We start from the raw sequence: 21,065 nt of genomic DNA on the forward strand, positions 1-21,065 counted from the left end.
ATTAAAATATGGAAAACAGATAAGAGATTAACCTTTTTATTTTTTATTTTTTTCTGGAAAGTGATCATCTCTTGTAGAAATACACAGAATAATTAATCTGTATTTGTTGCATGACAGAGCAGAAAACTCTGATACCACTGGGATGGCAGCTGGCCTCCCTTTTTAATTTGCCACTTACGCACTTTTAGTCAGTGATTTTCTTCCCCTATCACACGCATTTATGAGCTGAGTGACTACTGGCTGTTACAGCTTGTTACTATGGCTTAAGTTCTTATTTCTGACAGAAATAAGAGGCAGAACCACACTAGAATGTATTAAACATTACTAAAAATGTTTAAGTCTTCATGGAGAAATAGTGAAAGAAGACTATCATTACTTATTGAAAGCTGCTTGGAGCAAGCTGTTTCTACTTATATTCATATAAGGATTTTTTGTGCTTTTTCTTAAACATGTTACTATGTGAAATGTTCAGTTGAGCAAGCCAAGCATAGGACTTAGGAGAGGGAGACCAAAAAAGTAGCAATCTCAGCTAGAACTAATTAAATAAAAGTTCGTTTACTCTTCTTTCTCTCTTTACCCATTTTTGAGTGTTTTGGAGGTAGCCACTTCTTTCGTCACATCATCTATTTACCTTTCTTTACTAGGGTTTGGCTATGGGTGAAGAACAGTGGGAGATGTGAGAGGCCCACACCCAATACCTGAGGGCCAAGTACTGCCATCATTGTCCATAGCCTAACAAAGGGCAAGAAGCTTTTAGTCTGCTAACAAATCAGTTGGTCTCTTTTACCTGTCCAGTTTCATTTTTCAAACTAAAATTAGATAAAATTATCAGACAAGAGTGGTGCTTTCCTGCCCTAACTTGCAAATCCAGAAAGTGCCATTATTTTTGCTATTAAAAGGCTCTTCCACACGTCTCATGATATGTCAAACTTTTATATGAAATGCATAACCTCTGTCCAATTGTGTCTGATGTAACCCCAGTTCTTTTAAAAGGACATACTGTCTAATGGAGGGAGTCACTGATGCCTATGGAAAATAGCTAGAAAAATCTTGCAGGGTAGTTTTGGTTTCACTATTGTTTGAGAACATTACAAGCAAGTTTCAGTCTCTTCATTTGGGGTGTTTGGCTATCATGATTTGCACAGATGTTTCAGAGATCTTAGAAAAAAACATTATTTGGAGGGTAGTATAGGAGCTCTGTGTTATGTTCTGCACTAAGTCAAACTGTCAGAAATAATCCTGTTGTGAACGATTTTTAACTGTGATACATCACTTACTCAAGTGGACATTAAAAAACTTCCAGTGATACATCTGCAGAGAGATGTGGTATTGTACTATAAAACATCTCTTTTGGACAACAAACAGATCCAAGATGGCAATCAGTGTTCCCTAACTAAGGTGCAGCTGGAATTCACAACCTTAGCAAGCCTGGCAGAGCTTTCTGTAATCTAAATAGTTCAAAATGTCACAAGGAGAGATGTGAAGGTCACAGAATTGCTCTCAGCAGCAGTGAAATACCTACCTGGTACTCACAGCCAGGGCTTTCCTAGTGGTAGGTGTCTGATGAGGTCAGTCTTTTCTCATACAAGCTGTGGACAAAGGGAGGATAGAAGTTATTCATCTCCTGCAGTCCCACTGAGGCATCACTCACCCCAGGGCCACATCATTCACTAAGGATTGGAAAATTTAGCTTCTTTTGCTTAGTTTCATCTGAAAGTGTAGGCTTTCATGTCTCATAGGAGAATGATATAATTAGTGTCCTTTCAGTGGCTCTCAGACTCCTGAGTGAGTGAAAGATGTTCCACTTTCTACAAAGAAAGAAAGAAAAACAAACAAACAAACAAAAACAACAAAGGTAATATTTGGACCAATAAGCAAGAAAAAAAAAAAAAAACATACAAAATGCCAGGAATTTTATTAAAAGATTGGTTAAACTGTTAGTTATATGAAATGCTGTGTGAGATAAGTGTGTGGTAGAAGGTTGCCTGGACTTTGTGACGGCAATGATTAGCAATGGCATCACAGGCACCATGCAGCATTTTAATACTAGAAATTTAGCTGATAAAAGATTCAGTTCTGGGCTAGATGGCACTGGGTTCTGAGATTCCGCCTTTTAAAATTCGAGAAGATATTTACCCATCCTTCCCTCTTCAGTTCTGTTATTAACCAAGTTGTTTGCATTCATATGAATAGAATACCTGAACATTTAAGAGATACGTTATCTTTCTCTTTCTTTTGTTGTCATTTTCTATTTATTGTATGACAGCTGGCTGAGCTGTAACTAGAAAAAAAAAATAATAACACAACACTTTTGGAAGCATATCTACCTGGAGATGTTGTTTTAGAAACGTTTGATTCAGCACTGTAGAGTTTTGAATTTCAGAATGAATATTTTATAAAATCTTTTTTGCACTAAAATAAGGTAGTGACTGGCAATGTTGTTACACCTTGAAAAAAAGAAAAAAAAAATCAGCACAATGTTAAACAGTTTTTCATTTTTTTTCTTGTTTACTGCTATTCAAGAATCCAAGACATGAGCAAAGACAGTGGAAGTTGATGGTGTGTACTGCTTTGCAGAGCTAGGCACATAATTAATTGAATATATTACTATACAACCCACATGATCCGGCATCATACAATACTTAGTATAATCATATACACTTGTAACATGAAGAAGTATAGGAATTACAACTGATATCAACTGGTATAGCTTCAGGGATAATGTATCTTCTCAGATGATCCCATAGTATTTCATGTCAGAATTTGCAAGAGATTTGAAAGAATTCTACACCATGCTAACAAACTATGCTATTGGATATTTGACACAACAGTGTAATGGCTTGCTGTTGACATAATAGCATGTTTAGGACCTAACGTATTTTATTCACTGTTCTGTAACCTAGTTTGCCCTCCTCCCTGGCATTTTCAGAATAATTTAAAAATAGAATTGCATGCTTTCTGAAGCATTGTCTCTAATAAGAAATGTTTGGAAACTGAGAACTCACTTGGTCCTCACTTTCATGAAAGATTCATAGTGATTTAGATGTAATGATGATTGGACCATAGAGATATGGAAAGCTAAGTTGTTCTGGCTGTAGTAGTCTCTAGAAGTAGAAATGATTACTGCTACATTTATAAATCTTTATTTAATTACATTTCATGGAAGTCATATGAAGTGAAAATGGAAATAAGAAGTGACTTTTTTACAGTAGGGAAAATTAACATTGAAACGAATACACTGATGCAATAAGTAGAGTGACCATTTAGAAAATATGCTCAACTTCAAACACAATTCAGTACATTTGCTGGAAGAAATAGTTTGTACATCCCTGTGGCTAATCTTGGGGTGATGGATGTGTTGGAGGAAGTTACAAATTGTCTTTTTTGGACAGCAAATGACACAAAAATGAGAGTAAATGACAAAAATGACAGTAAAAAACACCTGTTACATGTATTATAGTGGTTGTGGACAAGTGTAGTTTATAATAAACCATTTAAATACAAATAATCATTAAAATTTTCTAGCAGTGTATGCAACCATAGTCATATCTTAAAGTTTGCGTTTCCTCTTTCTACTTCTATGCAAAATCTGGAGAAATAAGTTGATGTCGTGTACCAGAAATCATACGAGCTATCTGTATTCCAAATAAAGGTCATTACTTGACAAGCTTATTGTTCTGATAATGGCTTTGATTTTTAGCTATTGTACACATTACTAGTAAATGTATGAATCTAAGCCAGTATATAAGCTTCCTAGATTAGCATGAAAATGCAGCAGTTTCAGAATAGGAGCATCTACTCATCTATACTAGTACTTTAAGTTCAATGGTGGTTGTATCATTATGTTGCTACAAGAGTTTCCCAAGAATGCAAACAGGTTTCTGAATATATAAACTTTCCTTGCAGCAAATATTTAATCTATGACCTATTTAATCATCCAGAAAAAAAAAAAAAAAATGTGGAGGAAGAGAATGTCACAAATGTCACTGCAGGTTCTTTTTGGCTGTAAGTGGCCCAGTGAAATTTACCACAGGGCAGGCTTTCTCCTGGAGCACTGGGGTGTGTGGTTGCTCATGTCAGCTGAGGAATTTACAAAGCCAAGTTGATTCTATATGTTCAGTCATAGTCTCCAGACTATTTATCAGCCTGTCTCTGCTACGCACAAAGTTTGGTGTGGAGATCCCTGAGCTAGCAGAGATGTAAGTCAGGAAATCCACACAGTGCGGATCAGCTCTACGCCTGACCTAACTAGCTCTGCTCTGCAGCTATCTTTACTAGCTTGAATGCACTGCTGCACAAATGTGGCTTAGTCTGTAGTCAGACCCAAGCTGATTCACATCCAGTCAGCTCAGGGAGCTCTGCACCATGCATGTGCTGCTTCTTGTTCTGCTTATCATTAACAGAGCTGGGTCAGATGTGTTCGTGCCCCTGCTTTAGATATATTTATATGCCTGTTTGTAACCTTTCCTGACCAACACACCATTGAAAAGCTTTGTTTCCTAGTGCAGATATGGACCAACAGTTCATCTTTGTACAGTTTAATATTGGAAACTTTTATATTTGAAAAAGTTACTGTTAGTTTATTTCTAATTAAATAAAAAATGATCAGTTAATAACAGGGATTATTATATACTATTCATTTATTTTTACCTTCAGTGTAATAAATTTACCATTAATACACTGGCAGGCATTGCTAAGAGTGAGAGAGAGTGCCTATGACACATTACACAGAAAAATGCATTAACAGCTGTTTCCCAGCCTGATTTTTCAGATGATTTTTAATGTGAATGTAAACTTATAATTTCTAGGAATCCTGGACAACAGAAGGTTAAAACTAGAAAGACCTACTCTTTCTGCATAATTAAAGCCACCTATCCCTTTCCAATCTACATAATACCCATAGTTACATGCAAATTATGTGATTTTCAACTGTTTGTAGAGTCTGTTCCTATAATTAAATGCAGCACAACAATGTTTTTAAGAGCTCAGAGACATTACTATGAATCATATGTATCCTGCAGAGCCTCATTATCACAATCAGAACTCAGAAGACAACAATTTTGCAACAAACATTGTAGTTTGATACAATGGATCAGGCGTGAATAATTTAAGGAACCATGGCAAGACCTTGTTGATTGCTTCTCTTAACATTATAAAGAATAATGGTAACACAGACTTTTAACAAAGGCCTGTATCTCTGGAGAGATGGCATTTAATATGACTGGAAAGGAATGAGCTGGCATCGGTCCAGCCTGTGAGTGTTCCCGCTTAAAACCCCTACAATTAACTTGGTTAATGAGAATCATGTTAAACATAAAGTAGTTCACGACATGAAGTTGAGAAAGAATCATCACGCTCCAAGTTAATAGGGGGAAAATGGACAAATTAATCCAATTACTCCCTCTTTTTTAGTTATTCCAAGGAAAAGTAAATTTCTTCACAATCAGCTTTCAATGCATTTCCCTAATTAATGCAATTTAATAAAATGAAACAAATCCATGATGATATTAGCTGAGTTGTGCTTAATGAAGTTGGGCTGTATGAAACATTAACTGCAGTGCTGAATCCATTTCTTTGGTCTGGGAAATATATATTTATCATTTCAGTACATTTACTCTGGAATTTCCAATCATGAGGCCTTATCACCGTAATCATCATGTCCTGATAAATCTACATAAATTAACATTTTGATCAATGTCATCATTAAGCTCAGTGTAGGAAGAATTCTATCAAAGCTCAGAGTAGGAAGAATTCTATCACTTGGCAGCGTGTGAGAAAAACAGGCTCCTTGAGAACTTAGGCTTCTCAATGGTAAGAAATCTGATGGATAACTGTCAAACTGTAAATGGAAATAATGTTATCAGCTTTGTTCAACTACTCTCTTCCACAGAGGTCTGTACATCAAAGTGGTTTTGATAATGTTATTGTGTAAACAACAAAAAGTGTATTAACTTTCATCAATATTAACAAGTATTTTCAGAAATTACATTTAAGAGAATGGAGCTTTGATGGAGACTGCCATCTATGACAAAAAGTTTAGCACCGTCTACTCTTCCACTTACATGTTTTTTGTTGTTCTTTTTTTTATTATTATTATTTTGTATGTTTAGTTCTGGATTTTATTTTTTTTTTTTTTTAATTGGAACTATGCTTGCTACTCAAAATATGGAAAAGATTGAAGTCTGCTACCTAATACTGCAACATCTTTCTATGTGACACAATTTTATTTTAAAAAATCTGGTAGGATATGATTTAAGCAATGATTATTTATATAGGGGCGATTGGAACCGGGGAAAATCTTCAGACAATGTCATGTGCTTAACAACAAAATCTGTTGAATTAAAGCAGAAAAATGTGCATAATCCTTCTAATGAACACAATGTCATTCACCCTTCAAAAACCTTACTGCTATAATCATTACCAAAAGGTAATGAGGCGATCGGCTCCGGGGGAGCCAGGGGGAACAATGGCAAGGCCAGGGAAGATGGCAATGGCCCAGCTGAAGTGCATCTACACTAATGCATGCAGCATGGGCAACAAACAGGACGAGCTGGAAGCCATCGTGCAGCGGGAAGGCTATGACTTGGTTGCCATCACGGAAACATGGTGGGACCACTCTCATGACTGGAGTGCTGCAATGTCTGGCTATAGGCTCTTCAGAAGGGACAGGCAGCACAGAAGGGGTGGTGGTGTGGCTCTCTACATTAGAGTGTGTTTAGATGTTGAGGAACTTGAGGCTGGGAATGATAAGGTTGAGTCCCTATGGGTTAGGATCAGAGGGAAGGCCAACAAGGCAAGCATCCTGGTGGGGGTCTGTTATAGACCGCCGAACCAGGACGAGGAGACGGATGAGGAGTTCTACAGGCAGCTGGCAGAAGCCGCGAAATCGTCAGCGCTTGTTCTCGTGGGGGACTTCAACTTCCCAGACGTATCCTGGAAGCACAATACAGCCCAGAGGAAGCAGTCTAAGAGGTTTCTGGAGAGCATGGAAGATAGCTTCCTGATGCAGCTGGTTAGTGAGCCTACCAGGGGAGGTGCCCCGCTAGACCTTCTGTTCACGAACAGTGACGGTCTGGTGGGAGATGTGGTGGTTGGGAGCTGTCTTGGGCAGAGTGACCACGAAATGGTTCAGTTCTCTATTCTTGGTGAAGTCAGGAAGGGGACCAGTAAAACCGCTGTCTTGGACTTCTGGAGGGCTGACTTTAAGCTGTTCAGGTCACTGGTTGGCAGAGTCCCTTGGGAGGAGGTTCTGAAGGGCAAAGGAGTCCAGGAAGGCTGGGCGCTCCTCAAGAAGGAAATCTTAACGGCTCAGGAGCGGTCTGTCCCCACGTGCCCAAAGACGAGCCGACGCAGAACTAGACCGGCCTGGCTGAGCAGAGAGTTGTGGCTCCAGCTTAGGAGAAAAAGGAGGGTTTATAATCTTTGGAAAAGAGGGCGGGCTACTCAGGAGGACTATAAGGATGTTGCGAGGCTGTGCAGGGACAAAATTAGAAAGGCCAAAACTCATCTGGAGCTCAATCTGGCTACTGCCGTTAAAGATAACAAAAAATGTTTTTACAAATACATCAATGCAAAAAGGAGGACTAAGGAGAATCTCCATCCTTTACTGGATGCAGGGGGAAACTTAGTTATAAAAGATGAGGAAAAGGCTGAGGTGCTCAATGCTTTCTTTGCCTCAGTCTTTAGTGGCAAGACCGGTTGTTCTCTGGATACCTGGTACCCTGAGCTGGTGGAAGGGGATGCTGAGCAGGATGTGGCCCTCGCTATCCATGAAGAAATGGTTGGCAACCTGCTACGACACTTGGATGTACGCAAGTCGATGGGGCCGGATGGGATCCACCCGAGGGTACTGAGCGAACTGGCGGAGGAGCTGGCCAAGCCGCTTTCCATTATTTATCGGCAGTCCTGGCTATCAGGGGAGGTTCCAGTTGACTGGCGGCTAGCAAACGTGACGCCCATCTACAAGAAGGGCCGGAGGGTAGACCCGGGGAACTATAGGCCTGTTAGTTTGACCTCTGTGCCAGGGAAGCTCATGGAGCAGATTATCTTGAGTGTCATCACGCGGCACTTGCAGGGCAACCAGGCGATCAGGCCCAGTCAGCATGGGTTTATGAAAGGTAGGTCCTGCTTGACGAACCTGATCTCCTTCTATGACCAAGCAACGCACTTGGTGGATGAGGGGAAGGCTGTGGATGTGGTCTACCTTGACTTCAGTAAGGCTTTTGACACCGTTTCCCACAACATTCTCCTCAAGAAACTGGCTGCTCGTGGCTTGGACTGGCGTACGCTTTGTTGGGTTAAACACTGGCTGGATGGCCGGGCCCAAAGAGTTGTGGTGAATGGAGCCAAATCCAGTTGGAGGCCGGTTACTAGTGGAGTCCCCCAGGGCTCAGTGCTGGGGCCGGTCCTCTTTAATATCTTTATCGATGACCTGGATGAGGGGATCGAGTGCACCCTCAGTAAGTTTGCAGATGACACCAAGTTAGGTGCGTGTGTCGATCTGCTCGAGGGAAAGAAGGCTCTGCAGGAAGATCTGGACAGGCTGGACCGATGGGCTGAGGTCAACTGCATGAAGTTCAACAAGGCCAAGTGCCGGGTCCTGCACCTGGGGCGCAACAACCCCAAGCAGCGCTACAGGCTGGGAGATGAGTGGCTGGAAAGCTGCCTGGCGGAGAAGGACCTGGGAGTACTGGTTGATAGCCGGCTGAATATGAGCCAGCAGTGTGCTCAGGTGGCCAAGAAGGCCAACAGCATCCTGGCTTGCATAAGAAGCAGTGTGGCCAGCAGGTCTAAGGAGGTGATTGTCCCCCTGTACTTGGCTCTGGTGAGGCCGCACCTTGAGTACTGTGTTCAGTTTTGGGCCCCTCGCTACAAGAAGGACATGGAGGTGCTCGAGAGAGTCCAGAGAAGGGCAACGAAGCTGGTGAGGGGTCTGGAGAACAAGTCTTACGAGGAGCGTCTGAGGGAGCTGGGGTTGTTTAGCCTGGAGAAGAGGAGGCTCAGGGGAGACCTCATCGCTCTCTATAGGTACCTTAAAGGAGGCTGTAGAGAGGTGGGGGTTGGTCTATTCTCCCATGTGCCTGGTGACAGGACGAGGGGGAATGGGCTAAAGTTGCGCCAGGGGAGGTTTAGGTTGGATATTAGGAAGAACTTCTTTACCGAAAGGGTTGTTAGGCATTGGAATGGGCTGCCCAGGGAGGTGGTTGAGTCGCCATCCCTGGAGGTCTTTAAAAGACGTTTAGATGTAGCCCTTAGTGATATGGTTTAGTGGAGGACTTGTTAGTGTTAGGTCAGAGGTTGGACTAGATGATCTTGGAGGTCTCTTCCAACCTAGACGATTCTGTGATTCCGTGATTCTGTAAACATCAGAATACTGGAAATTCTGTCACTAATATTAGACTATCCAGTACACCTAATGGAGCAGAAGAAATGGGGCAAATCTGACTGGGACCTCTGCAGAAGAGCAGAGAAGAAACATTTCCCAGAACTGGCCCACAAAGGGTGTTTAAAATGAGAAGACAAGAAAACAAGTTATATGTTTATGGTAGTGTAACTGCACTGATAGAAGTTTGAATACTTCTGTATCTTCATTTCCTAAATTTTCACTGGTGTAGAATTACAGCTTAATCGTTTAATAAGACACCAATATATTATTTTTTCATATAATGAAATAGGTCTGATGAAGGAAATTAGCACTCTTCTATACATAAGAGAGAAAGATCTGCAGAGTGCAAGTTATAAGCAAGCTCTAGAAGGTTTTATAATGTCAGAGTGTAAGTTTTATTTATCAATTGTTTTCATTTAAATTATTGTCTTGTCTCAGCTTAATTTTGATTACAGTCGAATAATAAAATTACAAGCAAGAGATCATTAAAGCTAAAATCTGAAACTGATATGTTTGGCTTCAACAAATCTTTAACAAAAGAAGCAGCAGAGCCTCATTAATATTTGCATATTCTTTATGCTAAAACAATAGGGGGGCCATAAGCATCAATTCAAACTTCTTGCATTAATTCAGTACTTATTGGCCTTTTGCTCAAATCAAACATGGAATGCAAAATATCTCTTGGAGAAAAATGTGAGTCAGAACTTACCAACTGTATGTAATTCTGTCTTGTTTCAGATTTGTGGGCTGACCTGTGATGAAAATAAATAAATAAATAAAAATTTGTAGGCAATTTCAGTCTTAAAATTTAAGTTTAATTTTTATTTTAAGCGAGTCTTATTAGAGAGAGAAAAATGTCTTTCTATCAGTTGATAAGGTTCATTTTAGCTAAGAACACCTAGGTAATTTTCCATTTACTTTAGCATTAGAAACTGAAACCAGATGAATTTTTCATTTGCAAAGTCATGAAAGTATTTATAACATCCCTTTTCAACATTTCAAAATTGAAACAAAATTTAAAGAAAAATCTCTTGGCAAAAACTGCTAACATATTCTACAATTCTAATCTGTAACTTTCATGAAAAAAAAAAAAAAAAAAAAAAAGGGTTTGCAATATCTGTAAACTTCTCTTGACAGTGTATTAGTAACTGTGGAAGAACCGGCAGTAACAGTCACAACACAGTTGCTATTTCATTTAAACGTACTTCTTGGAAAACAAATGTTTCTACAGCTCTACTAGTAGTTTGTTCCATCCAGTTGTAGCTAAGCAACAAGCATTTTGTCAAGATTCTGCTGCCACCATTAATGTCCCCAAACATATGGTTTTCCAAAACTATAATTACAATTTAACAGTAGTAAAACAAGATGGCAACTATTATGGGACACAGCCTTACAGATCTTCATGCTACAAATTAAGCCAGTGGTAATTACGTTAACATTGCCAGAAGCAGCAAATCCATTTTCTTACATAAAATCAAATGTTGAACTATTTAGTCTTAGGGTAACAATTTTAACAGTTATTTGCATAATGTATAATGAATTATATCGTTTTCATAGCACTCCTAATAAAGCATTGTAGAAATAATAAAATAAAAATGAAAATTAAGTATCATTTGAACACAGCAATCCTAATGTCTGTCAGTTGTTTTTGTTTGTTTGTCTGTTTTTTTGTTTTGTTCTTTTTATTTTTATTTTTTTTTTCAAATCAGTACCAAACATGGGTTGGTCCTGTTCTATGTTCAAAGCAGGGATCTGTGAGATGTACTTCACAGCACCTACTATGTTTGCAAGAAGTTATCCCAAGTAGGCCCATTGATCTTTCTTACCAGCAGGCCTATCCTAACACTTAATATAGTCATATTGTAAAACACCTGATCTGTGATTATGATTACTCCTTCTATATGAAAAGTCTGTTGCCTACAACCATAGTTATGTTATTGTTGTAGTCAGATTTGCTAGACAACAGGTGATGAACTACTCCATTCTGAAAAACAGCAGTTGAACTTCATCCAGATATATGTTCAATGGAATTGAGTGGAGCTGAGCATATTCATATGCAGTTCACATATATTTTCATTACAAGATTTTTTTATTTTAAAAGGACATTATCATAGAGCTGCAGGTTTTCAAGAACTTAAATTGAAGCATATAATAAAATTCCAGTGACTTCAAAACATGCAACAGCGACAAAAAAGAATCACTATCATGTTCAGCTTCTAATACACTTTCTAAAGAAAAAATAGTCTTGTAAGTTTCCATATTGATGATAAAAAAGTACATTTGTTTTTCATTTGTTTTTATCAAGAATGTGATATCTACTTCAAGTAGTTTAGTTTTATAATTTCACAAAAAGTATTCTGCAGCTCTGCCTCTTCGAATATTATTTAAAAATGAATTTAAAAAACAAAAATTGTGTCAAAGCTTTGTGTATTAGTTTTGCCATAACATCAAATAATATGCTAACTTTATGGATGCTAAAGAGTTTGTACCTAGGTTCCAGGTCTTATGTCTGTTTCTAAATTCCTAGTGAATGTTTTGCACTTATTAATCACACTTACGTTACATGGAACAATATTACCTTTCTATTTTTCCAAATTCCTATGAAAATATTATCTGATAACAGATTTTCATTATTTTTATTATATTTTGATCTGTACCCTTGTTCTACCTTCAATGTGAAAAACTGGTTTTATATTCTCTCGCACTATGCCATGTTTTGCAACTGTTTACTAAGGTTTGTTATTTAGAATGTAATAGCATAATATGGGAAATGGAGAAACCATACCTTCCATTGACTTAAGTAGATGTTTAAGAACAGTGTACTTATCTAACTCTCCCCTCTCACACTTTTTTTTCTTCTTCTCTTCTTGTTCACAGGGAAAGGCAAAAAATAAAGAAGGGAAAAACCTTAACATTTATGTTAAGTCTTTTAGGCTAAAAAGACATTTAAAATTACATTAAAATAAAGTTGATATTTGAAATTGAAAAGGGTGGTTTTTGTTTCTTTTTCAAAATGTAATTTCTGTTTGAAAGGCGAATAAATCAAATTATATTAAGTATTATATCCAGAGAATAAAAACTTACAAAACCACGTATGAGAGAAAACTGTCCCTATGGCAGAGAGTTAAGAAGAGCATTTTACAAGCATTAATATAGAACATTGTCCAATTCTCTGTTATTGTTCCAATAAAGGGCAAATCTCATATCAGACTGGAGTATGAATTGGATTAAACATGTATTATCATTAACAATTATGATTCTATCATGATGAACTCCATTTGGCCTCAGTTATTGCTGAATGCATCAAGTGGTACCTTGCAGCTATCTTAAAAATCAGGGAGACAGAGGAGAGCAAAAGGAAAAGCAATAGGAGAGAGCTGCCCAAATAAGAAACAACTACCACTGCATGTTTCTTTGCACCTCTGTGCAACTTCCTTGATACTCTTATTACTTGAATAAGTAAAAAGTGTTTCCAAAGAGATGGGAAAGATTTAGGAAAAAGAAACTGCTAATGGAAGAAGTGGAGTAACTGAGACATCGGTATCACTTAACACATTCACAGCTGTGGGAGAGTTCTGTAACACTCCTATACTCTGTAGTATGTACTACAGTTCAGGGAGATAATCATCTTACATTATTGAGCTAACAGTTAGGTCTCAAGACAGATACCTTCTGTTAAGGAAGATAAATAGTGTCAGTGGAAAATGCAAACAATCCAAAAATAGCTATCTAAGATGGGTGCTATGACAGACCCCGGTAGAGACCATCAGCATTGCCTACAGAAGAATTTAGTACCTAGTTTATAACAGATGTTTAACATTTCAGAGACTGAAGACAAGTGAGATGTATCCTACTCATACTATACTTACTGCATCAACATATTATTCATGGTTAAAATGCTGAAAAAAATCTACAGTTGATTGTTATAAATTCTAGGTGTATATATGACTCAAATCAACAAAAGACTGACCTCTGTGTGCCTGTTGACACCTGTGAGATTCAGCATATTCATATATAATGAAAAAAAACATGCTGTATCAGGAACTTCACCTTGTTTTCTCTTTCTTTTAGGAAGTCAGAAAACACACAAAAAAGTTTATATAGTTCTGAAAAAGTCATAGTTCTTAGGAACATTAAGAGAAATGTAGGAAGAGATGTGGTTTCAACGTATCTAGGCCATATTATAAGATCATTTTACAATTGCAGACTAGGAGCTACACTTTAAACTTATTTTAAACGTCTATATTTTAGACCTATAACCAAAGTGTGGAGCTACTTACACACAAAAAAAATAACTTGCATATATTTTCTATGTGTTGGATTAAAAGAATACTTACTCCTGTTTCCTAAACCCATCTCACCACTGCTCAGTGTGTAGGTACCACACTGTGATCTAAGTGTTTATTTAAACAGCTACAACTGAGGCTTAATTCACCACAGACACAGCTGTTAAAAACAAACATTTAGATGTGAAAACAGCTCAGTGGACTGCACGGTGCTAGTGCGATGAACAGGAGGAGGTAGCTGCAGAATGCCTGTGTCTCTTTGAAGTGCAGCCATTAGCAAATATTATTGTGAAAACATTGGCTGAACTTGTAAAAAGAAAATAACTCATGCTCCTGCTCTGGTCTGGCAGTGACCACTGAAGTTTTACTTTCCCTTACACATTACAGGAAAAATGCTGAGGAACACCAAATCTTTACTTGGGATTTAGCCGAAGTACTAACTGCTCAAAAGAGAATGGTTGAAAATAGGTAATAACCACTATTCACACATCTGTTGCATCTATTACTGTGTTTCTGAGCTTAGTGTGTAGCTCAGGAGCTCTTGGCTCTGTTTATTTTTTAACTGGCCACATCTAGAGTAAATTAGACACATGGTTTAGACTTCTGTCCTTATGTCTAGATTTCAGTGGAATTACTCTGTGTTGCCAGTCTAGATAAACAAATGCTGCAGATTTACCAGTTGCAAATGCTCATAGCTCATTCTAAGGTTAGTGTTTATTTTGAATCATTACTATTACTTTGTAATATGATTTTTTTCAAGACCTAAGTATAAATTGTTATTAGATATTAGAGTTTTATGGCACACTGACATCAATTAGTTCATTTTGACAGAAGAAAATAAACATAAAATTGCAAACAGGTATATTTTACTGTATTTTTATCTCTCTGAGAAAAAAAAAAAAAAAGAAAAAAAAAAGTATAGCTTAATTATCTTATAAACACATACCTAAAATAAATAAATAAATAAATGAAAAATGAAAATCTGGAGCCTGTAAATTGTGTATGTGACAAAACAACGTCCTAGGGACCTTGATGATTATCTTGGAGATAAAAACTACATATATTTATGGGATTTAAAAAACCTAAGAATTTTCTAGTTAAAGGTTGTGATTAAATTCATATGCTGATGAAAATCCTGGCAGTTTGTGGAAAAATCTTTTAGTTATGAAGAGGAAAAAATTGCTGATGTGAGAAAGGAAAATAATAGTATATTCTTTTAAAGTTGAACATATAAGTTAGTACTGAAAGATAAAACTTTAAAATATTGAAAATGAAATAATCTGAACCAAAATTCGGGAGATATTTTTGCTCAAAAAAAAAATAGCTATGAACCTCATTTTGTAAAAAGATATTGAATGAAAATATCTTTGATATTTAAACATGTAATTTGTCTATAAATTTATATCTACTATTCAGCTGACAAAATCATCTAGTGTCCAGAGAAGAACGATAGACTATTTCTTAAAGCAACTAAGCCTGAAATCAGTTTTCTCTATAGTTTCATCTGAGATGAAGTAAACTTTATGAAGACCTCAATATGAAACATTAAAGTTTCCTAGGCTACTTATTTTTTTTTCCTACACATGTGCAAGCCCCCCTTTAATTTTATTTATTTATTTATATATTTATTGACAGTGATCCTCAGCAGAGTGATTAAAACCAATAAAGATTTCCAATACAGAATTCACTCACCTGTGTCTCCCCAGAGGGCTTTTCTGGAAGGGTTTTCTGGAACATGTCTTGCCAATTTGTCACCACAGTACTTGCTGGTGTTCACAGCCACTTCCTGTGACACAAGCCTCGTGAAGGCTTGTGCCACAATTTGTCATTCATTTAATAGCTCAGTAATTAAAGCACTCATCCAAGAGAAAGAAAAAACACGTTAAATTATTCTCCTGGCATGATGAGACTGAAATGTAGCCCACACTTTCCTTTTACCTTGAGAACAGCACTGCATGATAACCTCCATGCCTTCTTTAGCAGCTGTTTGTGTGTTCCTGAAAGAAGAATGCAGACTAAGGATTGATTGGGTAAGCAGGCAGAATTCTTTATTAGAATTTGCATGCCTTGGGAGTATGAATCCCTGAGAGAAAAGGCAAATATTTTCCAACTCACAGACCAGAGCCTCTGCGCTGCCACCTCAGGAAAGAGTACTGCTGCACCATCCCATGAATGGTGTCATTTAGACTGGGGTTGCATCTGCTCACAGTGAGGATGGGCACCCTAGGGCGGATATGTTGTATGTCCCCATTGTTATAACCCTTCAATTCTAGAGGGGATTTTGAACGTATTTCTCCATACTTTTGTATAACATCTCAGATGAAGAGAGAGATGTAATTTATTGGGTAATCTTGTCTTTAGTGCTCCCCCAGGGTTTTTTAAACAATTCCCTTTTCAATGAGCTACTCTTTCTGGATACTTATGGGAAGACTAAAACAAGACTATAATAAACCACTGTACAAAGAGTACAGGTACTTAATTTTGAATTCTTTTACACAACTAGTTCTTAAAAATGAGGCACATCACACTATTGGGATACAACGTTCTTTTTAGATCTCTCTCTTCAAGCTTGTTTAGTTGTTTCAACTGAGAACCCAATAGAAGGATAAGATATTCAGAGGAGTACCTAAAATGAAAAAGTGCTAAGAAGTAGCAAGGTGGTTATTTAAAGATAATTCAGCAAAGGCTGAAAGAAAATTTATAGTAATTAAAGCAACTACTACAGCAGACAAAAAAAAAAGAAAAACACTCCTCCAAAAAGCCAGTCATTTTTTTCTAAGTAAAGTACCCTGTGGTTTCAGTAAACATCAGTAAACAGCAAAATAAAGGAAGCTATTAAACGTACAAAGACATCCTTTAAAATATTGAAGTCATATCACATTGAAAAAAATACAAAAAGAGATGCAAACACTGATGAGTTAAATCTAAAAACACAATACAATGGGTCAAAATAGGTTTTGTTAAAAAGATTTACCGAAGGCATAAAAACTGATATTAAACCATTTTCAAACAGATCAGAAAGAGGAAGTTTGCTAGACAATATGTAGGGCCAACAGGTGATCAAAGTGTAAAGGGATGGTAAAGAAGATAAGAATTTAGCAGAAAAGCTAAGTAACTTCTTTGCATCTACATTCACAATAGAGGAGGTACTCAGGCCAGAAGCCTTCTTTGTGAGAAACTTACTGAAGGATCAGTCTCAGACTTTACTCTATCTAGTTGTGCCAGGAGAGGTTTAGATCAAACATTAGGAAGAATTTCTTCATGGAGAGGGTGGTTAAGGAGTGGAATGCGCTGTTCAGGGCAGTGGTGGAATCCCCATTCCCAGAGATGTTTAAGAAATGGCACTAAGAAATGTGGTTTAGTGATGGGACTCGGTAGGTTAGGTTGATGGTTGGAGTTGATGATCTTGAAGTTCTTTTCCAATACAGTTGATTCTATGATTCTAAACTGAAGTGTCATTAGGAAAGATTCTAGAATAAACTAGAGAAATGAATGGTAATGACTTGACAGACCCAGATGGCATTCCTCAAAGTATAAAATAGGTGACCTATTTAGCTGTGATGTGTCTGCTGTCTGTTAAAATTGCTTCAGCAGAGGGGGGAATGGAGGGTGACAAATATAAAGAAGAAAAAAAATTAAAAATTAAGAAATCCCCCAAACCTGAAAAGTAAGAAATTTGATTTCTATACTGAAACAAAAGAAAATGAAGAAAAAACAAAACCGGTGGAAAGTTTAATAGAGAATAGATAGTGCACAGATACATATACGTAATCACAGCAACATGTGACATGCTGGGAAAGAAAGAACCACTGGCTTTTGAAGAAATGAGCTATGCTTCAGAAATTTGTTAGCATTCTTTAAAGGAGTCATTGTGAGCAAGAACAAGAGTCATCAAGTCGCTATAAGCTATTCCAGTCTCCAAAAAACTTTTGACAAATCTTTTGACAAAAACTCTCAAGAAAACTGGGTTGGCACTGAATAAAAGGTAAGTTCATAAAAAAATAAACTGTTTAAAGGAGTAAAATTAAAAAGTAAGAATAACTGTTTGGTAAGAATAGATGACTAAAGCCACTATTAGAATCCTATAACAATTAAAGCTAGAATCTGCTATTCAAGCTATTCATCAACGATTGATAAAATGATGTGAATGAGAACACATGGGTTGCTAAATTATTTGGGGTAGTGAAGCTGAATATCGAACAACAACATGTCACAAATGAATCATGATCCTATGTGGCTGAGATAGAAAATGGCAGCTGAAATTCAAAGTGTATTAAAATAAAATGGTTTGTATGGGGGAAACACATCTTAATTTCAAATACACAATGATAGGATAGTGAAAGAAGTTTCACAAGTGAAATCAATAATTTTTATACAAACATCAGCTCAGTACCCAGTAGTTATAAAAGAAACAAGTAAAATATTAAAAATTAATTGGAAATAAATACCTGGAAGAACAAGAATCATCATTACACCATTATACAATCCACAGTATGATCATATCTTGATAATTGTTCTGGCCAGACCATTTCAAAAAGGATATGGCTGAACTGCAGAAGATGAAGAAAAGAGTGAATTAACTTCTATATGAGGGACAAGTAAGTAAATGAGGAATTTTAGGCTTAAAAAAAAAAAAAAAAGATGTTAAAGAGGTCTTTAAGATTGTGCAACAGTAAAGTTAATAGAAATTAAATATTCCTTAACCCCCATGTTATGAGAATATTTTATGATACCCTACTGTTAATAAAAAATTAATGAAATTGTGAAGTAACAAGTTTAAAACTAGCAAAAGGTGATTACATTATGTCCTTTCTTATATTCTCCTTGGACATCTGTATGGGTCCCAGTTCTGACTGGTTTCTTATTTAATGTAGCAGAGCTGTTTCTATTTTGTTGCATTCTTATGTCGTTTGATAATCAGAAACTGTTTCTTTCTTAAATATTACATGAATGTAATAAAAAAGATTAAAGGGTTAAAAAAAAGAGAAAAAAAAATCAGGTAGTGCAAAAAATTATATACCATTACATTGATTTATAAATACTTTCAAAATTGACCACTTCGACGATTCATTCTGAGTTAGCTTCTAGTTTCTAAGAGCTGAAAACAAACAATGCAATCCCTTCAATATTTCAAAGTGGTCCTTCTCAAGTAGGATACTTTTAAAAACATATTTCATCCCATATCTATTTTTCCCCTCTGTAGATTTCTTTTCATGTTCAGGAGCTTCATGGGCAATGTTCAAATAGTTATTGAAGTTCTTTTGATTTTGCTGCTACTTTATTTTTCTATTTTTTATTTTTTTGCCATTCCCAATATTACCTTTACAATTGCCAAATAAATTTTCAATCAATATTTAAATATAGATTCCACACAGCTCTAGGAAACAACAGATTAAGAATTCTTTTCTAGCAGGTAAACAAAACACAATGTTTCTCTACATGCATTGAATTTATAACATCCTTTTTTTTATTTACATTATTTATAACATAATAAAAGCCTGATTTTTAAGCTTGTAGGTTGTTTTCTAATAACACATTTTTGTATCGAGAAAGTAATCAAGGTCTTGTGAGTGTCTGAACTGGGTCTTCTGAAGCTCAAGTCATATCAATATCTCTGTCTGCATCTGATTCATGAAAATGCAGCTTCAGTTCATAGCTCATTCCTTTTGCACCGTCTGCATCAGATTTCACTTGTACCTGGATATGACATTGGCTGAACTAACATCCTCTCTTCAGCTTACTTCTTGTTACTTAATGTCAAATGCTATTATTGCAAAAGTAACAGCTGGAAACTGGGGGAAGGGATGAAGTGGTTTCCAAATGAAGATTTCAGATCACAACAGAGACAAACAAACTTTTCATATTCAGGATGTTTTGACATAAAAGCTAGGCATTACAGGCAATTAACTCAGGGCAAGAGTTAATTAATTTAATTCTCCATTTCATGGGGTTCATGTGTTTGAAATTTCCTAAGCATTCCGAGACATGTTGGTAGAGAAATAAAACTCATACTACCTAACATGACAGATTCCACCCTTCCTTTGGCAATTTTGAGCTCTTATCCAGAATTTATTGCACTAGAAAGAAGGAGTTCTATTTTTAAGATGTGTTATGCTGACACAATAATTAGTAATAGCACTATATTCTCAAGTGTCCAGGCATGAATGGATAGAAGTTGTCCATTTCTTTTCTATTCAGCTTCCACATATAGCAGGATAATGTCATTTATTTACTGTGTATAGCCACATGTCTTTTAACTAGTTTTCAGTGAAAGATTATGCCACTTGGGTTTTCAATTATAATGTGGAAGGTGCCTGACTTAGTTCGTGTTTGCAGGGAGCTTTGAAAATAAAGAATGCTTTAGATATGCTACTTTGATCAATAATATCTGTATTTGACTAGAATCTTCAAATCTAATCCACTGGGGGCCTCCAGCATAGTCATGAATATAAATCAGGCACTGAGGAAATCTGCATAGGTAAAAATGGCACCTTCATTAGATGCATACTCTGGCAGGATTTCAGTACCTGATTAAGTGACTAAACTTTATGATGGAGATCACTTCACCTAATTTAAGTATTACTTTGCCTAAGGGCGACCCCTGTAGTACTTTCCTCCTAACATAAGAAACTAAATTTAGTCCCTGGGGCAACAGAAAGGGCTTTAAAGATCCAGTCTTCTACAAAGTACAGGTCCTTAACTGGAAAATTAAAGGCTATAAGGATGAGTGGATATCACTGCAAGTGAGCTGGTCTGAAGACAGTCATACAATAATGCTGTAATATTTTTTAATTTATTTATTTTTAATTACATTGATTAAATTATTATTGGCTCATAAGAAGAAAGTGTCACTAATTCCTTCCTTGGCATGTTTAGGTGACAGTCTAACTTACAGTCTGACTCCTCCTTACTCTTAAGGCTGATCAGGCTTTTTCAGAGACCTTCATTTTAGTTACAGGCTATACACTTAAACCTGCATTAATAGGAAGCTCAAGACCTGTAATAGGCACTTCTGAACAAGCACGTGTAACTAAGTTTAGTTTCATACAATGCTGTCAGCTAATTAAGGAAGAACCTAATTATTTTTGTACTAAAATGGTGATAATGAAATAGGCAGACTGGATTGCCATGTAGTTATCAGATGCCTAAATTACAATTTAGGGCAATTTGGGGTAGATTACATTCTTCTTTCATATGTGTGTGAACCCTTAATCAAGTGAGCAGATTTGTGTATTTCTCAAGCGGACTTAGGTGCTTAAAATTAATTTGAAGCACCCAAGACTAATTTCATGGTTATCAGCATAATGTGATCAGAAGAGCAATAAAAACATTTAGGGGACCTGGTAGGAATTCAGAAAGTGTCTGTTGTACTGAAACCCCAGTACCCTGTTGTG

At 36.7% G+C, this 21,065-nt stretch overlaps 1 long non-coding RNA gene across 2 annotated transcripts in view; it reads right to left on the bottom strand.

Annotated features, from left to right (window-relative positions):
* LOC121068463 overlaps positions 1 to 18,223 on the bottom strand; it is a 28,496-nt gene extending 10,273 nt beyond the window's left edge. The window contains exons 1-5 of one of the 2 annotated variants that reach the window (XR_005818896.1): positions 18,120 to 18,223; positions 15,610 to 15,668; positions 10,095 to 10,137; positions 2,328 to 2,447; positions 1,523 to 1,808 (exon numbers count right to left, since the gene is read on the bottom strand). This is a non-coding gene — a long non-coding RNA (uncharacterized LOC121068463). The remainder of the gene's footprint in view (positions 1 to 1,522; positions 1,809 to 2,327; positions 2,448 to 10,094; positions 10,138 to 15,609; positions 15,669 to 18,119) is intronic. The other variant, XR_005818897.1, reaches the window with a different exon arrangement.
* Between the last annotated feature and the right edge of the window lie 2,842 nt (positions 18,224 to 21,065).

Source organism: Cygnus olor, chromosome 3 (assembly GCF_009769625.2).
Source record: "Cygnus olor isolate bCygOlo1 chromosome 3, bCygOlo1.pri.v2, whole genome shotgun sequence".
Lineage (NCBI taxonomy): Eukaryota > Metazoa > Chordata > Aves > Anseriformes > Anatidae > Cygnus > Cygnus olor.